This window comes from Melospiza georgiana, chromosome 1 (assembly GCF_028018845.1).
Source record: "Melospiza georgiana isolate bMelGeo1 chromosome 1, bMelGeo1.pri, whole genome shotgun sequence".
Classification (NCBI taxonomy): domain Eukaryota; kingdom Metazoa; phylum Chordata; class Aves; order Passeriformes; family Passerellidae; genus Melospiza; species Melospiza georgiana.
Window position 1 is genome coordinate 87239373 of NC_080430.1, and position 9018 is coordinate 87248390.

Consider the following 9018-nt stretch of genomic DNA (forward strand, 5'->3'; position numbering starts at 1 on the left):
TGTGGTTTCTTCTATTTTGTTTTATTTTGGCAGCTGTGTGTACTTGTTTATTTCCTGTGGTGAAAATTTGGTCAGGACAGAAGGAATTTATTAGGGGAAGACAGAAAGGGACAAAATAACTGAAGAGAAAGAAATAAAAGGCCTATGAAAACATAGAAAGAAAGCAAATAGGGAAAATGAAGGGATGATGGTGTAAACACCCTGAATGAGAAAAGGTATGGAACTGAAACAAGGAACAAATGAACATAAAAGAATAAATGCCCAGATTAAAAGCTCTGAAAGTTGCCTGGAAGTGATGGCACCCATTTCCATTTTAGCCAGTGTACTCTGCTCATATGAGTTGAATTTCTATGTATTGTAGCAATTGTGGGGTTTTTTCCCTTTCTGATTTAATGATTTGGGAGTTCTTTTTCTCTTCTTTCCACCATGACCAAAAAGACAGAGTAACTCTTGCGGTGTTCTAGGTATTTCACACAGAGGAAGCAAATTGAGCTTTAAAGCTCTGCAACAATATTGGTTCAGTTCCATGCTCAATAACAGTTCAATCACAGTCATAACCCTGCTTTCCTCAAAACATCTTAGTGATTTCCCAACCCAGCATTAGCAGAGCCAGGTATTGCTTGTATGATGAAACCAGATGCAACAATATCTAGGGTACGGCAGCTGCTTGTGACACTGTTTTTTGGCTGCAGACTCTCCCTGTCTTGTTAGTGATGTGAAGAAATCTTTTTTTGCATATACATATGGTCATGCAAGTCAAAGGGTTCCATTCAACCTGTTTTGTACATGGAATTTTGAAATACTCAGAGACCCAGACCAGAGAGTACCTACAACATTCCTGCTATTACAAATTCCATTATATCTGGTCCCATTTAGCAATAGGCTACCCTGGAGTAAAACTAAATGGTTCTGTTCCAAATAAAATCTGCATTAATGAAAAGATGTCCCTGAAGTCACAATGAAAATTTGATAAATAAGCAATACACCAAAAAACCCAAGCAAACAACTTAGTTGTTTAATGAATAAAATAAAATCTATTTAATGAAATTGATAATATTTTCCCACTGCAGTATAATGTAAGTAACTAGGAGATTTTCATTTAATATAATATGCTACAATATCTATACAGTTCTGATTAAAACCAAAGAGGGACCAAATTATGAATGTATTAATTATAATGCTCTCTTCATGAAATCCTATAGCATTTTTTTAGCTCCCTAAGGATGTCCCAGAATACATCAGAACTCCCTAGTTATCCAATGATGTGTAGAGATGATACATTCTGTGTAATTTTTTTTAGCAAATTAGTACTTACTAAAAATGACATGAATGAAACAAAGAATTAGAATTTAGGAAAATAGCACTCATTAAATTGGATGCAAAAGGGGAGGATGCCAGGGAGGAAACAACCCTGGGATGTTTTCTGTCATTTCTTCAGCCATTCAACTAATCTTTTCTGGATCAATGAAAATGGATTACACCTTTTCACAGATGCATGCAAATTTCCTGTTCTCCCTCATGCTTGTAGTGTACTTTTGCAGGAAGACATCATGACTGATCAACTGCTTTCCATGCACTCTATTTGGTTACTGATATTTTCTCAGCTGAGAAGGAAAACAAAGACTGCCTTGGTTTAGCAGCTTTGCACCGACTATCCATTAGTGACATCATTATCCATTAGTAACATCATTACCAGGGAAAGAAAGGTAAATTCAGGGAATGGGAAGTACCACCAAACATATGAGGTCTCAAGAACTCTAATTCCTTCCCTTGGCTCCTAAGACAGGAAGAGTGCCAGAAGAGAACAAATCAAGGTCAGCAATTAAATGAAGCATTCACGTAAGCACTTGAGAGGAAGCACAGTGTAAGGGACAGTTGCAGTCTCACCAATTAAAGATACCTTGAGGTCAGTACTTACTAAACCATATAAAATGGGCTGAAAGACTAATGACTCAAATCAGCATACACAAACTTAGATTTTAAAATGGTTGTCTTTACTGCTGTGACAGCTGCTTTATAGACTATTGCATTGTTAAATGGATCAGTATTCCTTTGATGCTGCGGAAAATCTGAGATACACTCGTAATCGGAGACTGACTAAGACATTAAATACAGAACTCATTTAGGTAACTGCTCTCTTTCTTTAAGGACTTTACTGTGAGCTGGTTAACTTCCAGTCCGATAAGGGAATATAATTGCCTGTTACTTTTCTGTGTGAGTTATTCCCTGCTATGGGCATAAAAGAATGGAGAATGTAGATGCAGCAAATCCATTGCTTTCTCCACAATATAAACAATCAGAAAACAGTCAAATGAAGGAGAATAAGGACAGTAGATCTCTTAATCAAAGGGAAAACCCTTTATAAGACCAGTCATTCTTTCAAATAAACAAAATCAAAGTCATGATGCAGTCAGGGAAAAAATTAAATTGATCTCACTATTCAAAACTGTTCTCAGTATTCACTAGAAACATGCAGAAGAAGTAGGTTTAAATTGCTGTCCAGAAGTTTTAGGACAGGCATTTGTTCCCTTGAACAAATAACTAGTAGAAGGTGGGCTAACAACATATGGGAATTAAAAGTCAGTTTTTACAAAGCAAGGACTGAAAGCCCACTGAGTTCTGCCGTCAATAATATTTCTAAGATAATGATAAAAATCTGGTGAATAGAGAGGGGGTAAACCTGATAATGCATTATTCAAGGTCATAAAAATAAAGGTAGAAGGTGAAGAGCTCTAAAATAACTTTTCAAGAAAGGGCAATATGATAGCAGATAAAATTCAACAATCACTATTTATTTAAAAAAAAAATAAATAGATGCAAACTGATTCATATGCTCCACTCAAGCCTTTTTTTTTTTTTTTGTTTAGACCATGCTGCACCACCATAAAACTAATGTTCTCTGCCAATATGTAAAATCTGTAAGCACTTCTGGTAAACAAGAATAAAAAAAAACCTTTAAAAACAAGGGTTTATTTGCTGACACCCTCAGCTTGAAACACTAACCCCTTTCCTGCTATGAGTGCAGCCCAAAGCCTTGTTCAGGCCACTGCCTCTGTAGACAGAGGGACTCCATTTTCATCTCATCCTCTCCTTCAATTTCTAGGGCTGAGGGAAGAAAATATCTGTGGTTTAGGTATACGCCCTAAAGTACTAGAGAGGATACTCAGACAGGAGAAAAAGCATTGCAAAAATAAAAGCAAGAAATGTACATGAACATGAAAGTGTAACTATTTTCAAAATCATCTAGTGTCTCAGTTTGGAATACACTGTCTAATTACATTTAAAAGTATTAATTAAATACAGAAATATGTTGTCCTTTTAATTACTGACTACTCTTAGGAAAGCAAACTCAGTATTTAGGTGTAAAAATATAAACTTTTAAAAGAATATTTATACAAATTATTGCAAGAAAGGAAACCCTGCAGCTAAGTTCTTCCTGGTTGAACAGGCTAATCCAGCAATGGTAACAGGAAAGAAATGCAGATAGAAAAATCTGCATTTTTCACTACTAGTGGAAAAGGTTTTAGTTGATGAAAATGTTATTTAAAGGAAAGATTTAAGTTTGAAACTATTACCTTTTAAATAGCTTTCTTCAAATATATCTCAATTTAGGCTTCTACAAAACAGCAGGAATTTGAAGCATTCTGATTTCAATGGTTTGATTTAGGAGGAAACAGTTGCAGTGAATTATTAAAATTTACTGTAAGCACTTGAATAAATTAATATAGATTTGTTTTGATAGCAGCAGTTGAAATTTGGCAAGGACTGTAACGATATGCTGATTTGCTTCTATAAGAGCTAATGCTGATTCATTTGAGATCTTCACAAGACTTTTATATAATCTTTCTTGAGTATTACAATTTTTTTTCCTCCAATGCATGGATGGATGGATGATGCAATTTGATAAGAACATATTCCATATGAAGTTGAACCCTTTCTCCTTAATGTATTTTTGAATTACTGGTATTATGTCCATGTTCTGCTAGGTTCTCTGTTTCTGTTAGGGCAGAAAGAACAATTGATGGTTGTGATGGTGCATGCCACCCACATCCTTTCCTTGTTCCCCACAATGATTTCAGAAATGCTCATTAGGCCTTGGCCTTGACAAATAGCACCAGAATTAAGCTCCTCTTGAGCCTCTCAGAAACACTGTCAGCTCCCAGGAACTAGTTCTGTCTAATGAGCTCCTGTTACAGCTTTGGTAACTTACATTTCTTGCCTGAAAAACAAGCCAAGTGGAACAACATTTTTGTTATTAAACTTTCAAAGAAAGTTAGGGACCCAAATTGCTGGCAGGATGGAAAATTACCATGTCTGAATCCAACGCTCTTGCAACCACATGAACAGCCATTCTAAATGAGATGCTCTGAGCTCTCCTGGACTCCAGTGGGCTGTGACCACCAACCTCTCTCTGAGTGAGGCCTCTCAGAGACAGTGAACTCTCAAGTTTGCTGTGCTTGGAGGACTGAACAATGACAACAGAAACTGAGCTGATACCCCCACTCCTTGAGGCTCTACGTTTTGTCCATTGTAGAGATGCAAAAATGTGTGTACTTCACTGAATTTGAGGGGAATTTTTCACAGGTATATATCTCATGCATGCTTCTTTAGGTCTGTATGTGTGTGGCTGTGAATATGCAATAGAAAATGTATTATGAACATTGCTCTCATAGATTCTTAAGTAACTTAGATTCCTAAGTAATATAGTCCTTTAAATGAGTTACTGTTGTGCTTATAATAAATTCCATAAAATCTTTTGTTAAATTATTTAAAACAGGCTATAAATTTACTTTTGTTAAGCTGAAGTGCTGCTAAAACCTTTAGGCCTAAACCATTGGTCAAGTCCAGGGTGAAGTTTGGCAAGGGGGTCTACTCTGAACCTTGTGACTCAATGGGAGAGTCTTTTATTCCTTTTTATCCTTACCCTTTTCCGTCCTCACCGTTCTTACATCCTCAGACTCCAAACAGATAATTTTTGGTTGATTTTAATTTTAGATTGATTGATTTTTCTCTGTATGCTTTAGTAAGAGGTAGAGTGAATTTTTACTACAGAACTTGTCACTCTTTCACTTTTGCTGATGCATTTGCTGATCCTTTGAACAACCTAAAACACTCATTTGCAACAAATGGTCAGAGAGATGATTCTTTCCCCTCTAGTGTAAATGAGTTAATACTGGAAATATTACACGGAAAAACAATCCTCAAAATTGAGATGGTTTTTCTGACACAAGAATTCAGGTTAGTCAATATTACTTTAGAATGGAATTTCTTCTATGAGAAATGTATGGCTACTGTCTTTGGAAACACTAAGTGCTTTCCAAAAAAGCAGTTTCTAATTGCATGGTACATGTCACAAGAGATATGAAAACCTAAGCAAAATCATCACTTCGCAAAATGAGTTTTCAGCTTGAGGTGGTAAAGATGAAAGTTGTTCTTTGTCTCTAGTTATTATCAAGGAAAGGTACAGAAGACCTCATAATGACAGACTAACACAAATGCTATCTGCTAAATGACTATTTTTCACACAGTTGCTAAGCTTTGATGTGAATTTATGCAGCCTGTGTGAAGACACCTTAATGAAATATGACTTGAGTTGTATCTCTGTACTTTAGCAAGTGATGGCATGTGCTACAGACTGGAAGGCATGCTATAGACCAGCACTAACCATGACTTTCTTTGGTGCCAAATTCCTACATACAAACACACCATGCACTGAACTTGACATCTGTCACAGCAGCTCAAATGATGAGAAGACCCTAAGAAAGAAGAGAAGATTTAAAGATACATTTGATTCAAGAGAGAATGTTACTGTTGGAAAATAGCAGGCAGCGTAACACTCATGATGTACAGACTTCACAGAAAAGAATTGAATTCCCCCTGGAAAATTATATATAAAGCATAGTCTCATTATATTATGGTGTATAGAGTTTTCCAAGGCTGAAACATTGTGATATATTTTGGAGCTAGTGTTTATCATTAAGTTTTTATTCCATACTACTGAAAGCATTAATTTAACTACTGCTTAGGTGACATTTATTTGTCAAATTATCATTGTCATTTCAAGAGTAATTCTGACACATACAGCAGTTAAACATTTTTCTGCAAACAGTCATAATGAGGGAAAAATGAGGGATTCGATATCATAGAAACATAGAGTACTTTGTATTGAAAGGAATCTTTAAAGGTCATCCAATCCCCATACAATGATCAATTATATCTTCAAATAGATCAGGATTCTTAGCACCTCACCCAGCTTAAATTTGAATGTTTCCAGGCATGGAAACAATTCAAGATGCCACATTTCTTTGGGTGACTTCTTCCAGTGTTTCACCACCATCATGATAAAAAAACCTAATGTATATTCATATTTATGGTTATAATGAAGACTTCAATGTCTTTATATTATGAAACACTAAAAGACCTATTCTCCCTTCAAATACACAGTGCAAACTTAGTGTGCATTATCTTATCCTGCATTTTTACTAGAGTTCTACCCCATTCTTTTCTATCTTTAGTAGAGAAATAATGAATAAAATTCCTAATCGAGGAAAAACAGATAACACCAACCAGCAATTAACATAAATTGTAAAAAACCTCACCACTTCAGCACCAAAGTGCTGCAATCAATTATGTTTTCAAGCAATTATGACTTTTTTTTTAACACTATAAATCAAATTAGTTCATGCTACTTATCAGGTACTCATGGATGCATAAGATGACCATTAACACTTATTTCTTTTTCCAGCTTTTCCTAGATTCCAGCAATTCATGTTTTTTAGATGGAGTTTTTTTTGATTCCCATCGGAACAAAAGGATTCTGTCATTAGCAAGATGCTTGTGTGACCTTCAGAGCTGTGTCTCCAATTTCTTCCTAGCCTCTTGTTGATCTATTCAGCCTGCAGTCTTTTGGGACAATGATGAGCTACATATTTCTCAAGAACAAAGTAACAAAATAATGTGCTACTCTCAGTCGGAGTACAAATATAATTCTAACACAATTAATAAAAATAATAAGCCCCAACCAATTATATAGACCATATTAAAGGCTGTAAAACTGGGCAAATTTTGACTTGTTCTAATCTACAATGGCAGATTAGTCTATATAGGAATCTCCATAACCTATGCTTTGCCAGAGGCTCTCATATGCTTTTCCCTGGATTTATACCTTTTATCCTTTGAAAGAAAACCTATTAAAGCAACCAGTATGGGAAAAGCAGAATTAATATTTACCACAATTCTTGCTTGCCATCCTATACTCCATAAGAAAACATGATCTGGTTTCACAATAGTAAATTTTCCTTGAAAATACTTCTTTACAAACCCATGACACACAAACTGATTGAATCTTGGAGCATGAGCTGCAGGAATAAAAATACATAAGAATCCAGACATAAGTAACATGATTTTTTTTATTTTTTATTTTTTAAAGTGAACAGGAGAGAAGCAAGTATTTAAACATTTCTAACTTAAGTTGAGCTTCCAGTTTCTTCAAGTGGACAAAGCATGCATAGTAAAAGTAAGGTCTACATGAAGATGTATAAAAACAAAATATTTGGATCCTCTTTAGTGTCTTAATATGGCTTCAAAATGCCATAAAGTAGAATCAAATTATGCTTTGTTGCAGCACTGGTCAAAAAAGAGTTTAGAGAAAAACAAAACAAAACAAAATCCCCCCAAAAAGAGGTTGTTTGGTTTTTTTTAATTTGTTTTTGTTTTCTTTTTTTTTTTTTTTTTTTTTTTTTTTTTTTTTTTTTTTTTTTACTTCATGCAGTCAATTGCAGCTTTCCCCAAGAATTCATTTTCCTAGATTTTCTTATCTGCTATTTATTTCACAGATCAAGCAGGATAGAAATGCTATTTTTTTCCTCACACAAAATTATGCTGTTTTTCAAATCATATATCTTACCTCTTTTCTCTCAAATTTTTTTAGTTCCCTCATTATTAATCATTACTTCTCTTATTTACTTCAATTTTATTCTTAGTTTGTGTTTAGGATGAAAGTTATGTCACCTAAGTTTTCTAATCAAATGCCCAATCCTTTTAAATTGCCGAGTATAATTAACCACACAAAGTCACTTCCAAGGAGCATTTAATTCCCCGCCAAGATAGGAATTTTCCACAAGTTTTAATTTTCTCCACCACTTGTGGCACTGTGGCTTTGGCTCCTTCTCTTGAGGTAATTTACACTGGCACAGCTGCAGTCTTGCCATCACTCCCTCCCCTTGCTCCCACCTCCTCCCTTCAGCAAACAAGCAGGTTTGAGGAAACAGATCAGCGGAGAACCAACCACAAGGCACACTTGCAAGGGGAATATGGCAGCCTGAGTTTTGCCCAGCTTTTAAAACACTGGTTTTTACCAGTAAATTAACTCTAGTTCTTGAAATTCCGTCCAGGCCAGGTCTTGAAAGGACCCAATCTCTTCAGATCTTCAGAAGTAATTATTCTAGGCTGGTAAGCATTCTTCTGCCAGTGTTTTTTTGTGTTCATTTTCCAACAACTGTGAAATAGTGTCCTGTTGGTGTTCCAAGAGTGGCTAACTCCACTTTAATCTGCTCCTGATACTTGTTATGTGCCTCCAGAACTGAAAACACATCCAAATTGTTAGTATTAATCATTTGCTAAAGTAGAATACCTTTCCAGCTGCTTGTAAAAATAATGATGCTCATACATTGTTGCAGCATACAATTTGTAGCATAAATCGTAGCAAGTTATTTTATTGATACTTATAGACAAATAAGACTGTCAGGGGAGTCCAATATTCTACCTTGTTATGCATTGAGATGTCACTATTATTGCTGCAAAATATCTGTTGTTCTATCAATTCTAAGACTTTTTAACATCAGATAAATATTTTTGAGGCATTTCCACAGATGTACAAACAAAGTAGCTGATATGCACACTTAATTTTCAATGGAACAAAACTATCAACAACGTGAGCTAGATTTTACAGATTTCTGTCTCTCCAGAGGCTTGTAATCGTAGATAAGATTGCTAACATTGGTTGGTAATAATTTCAAG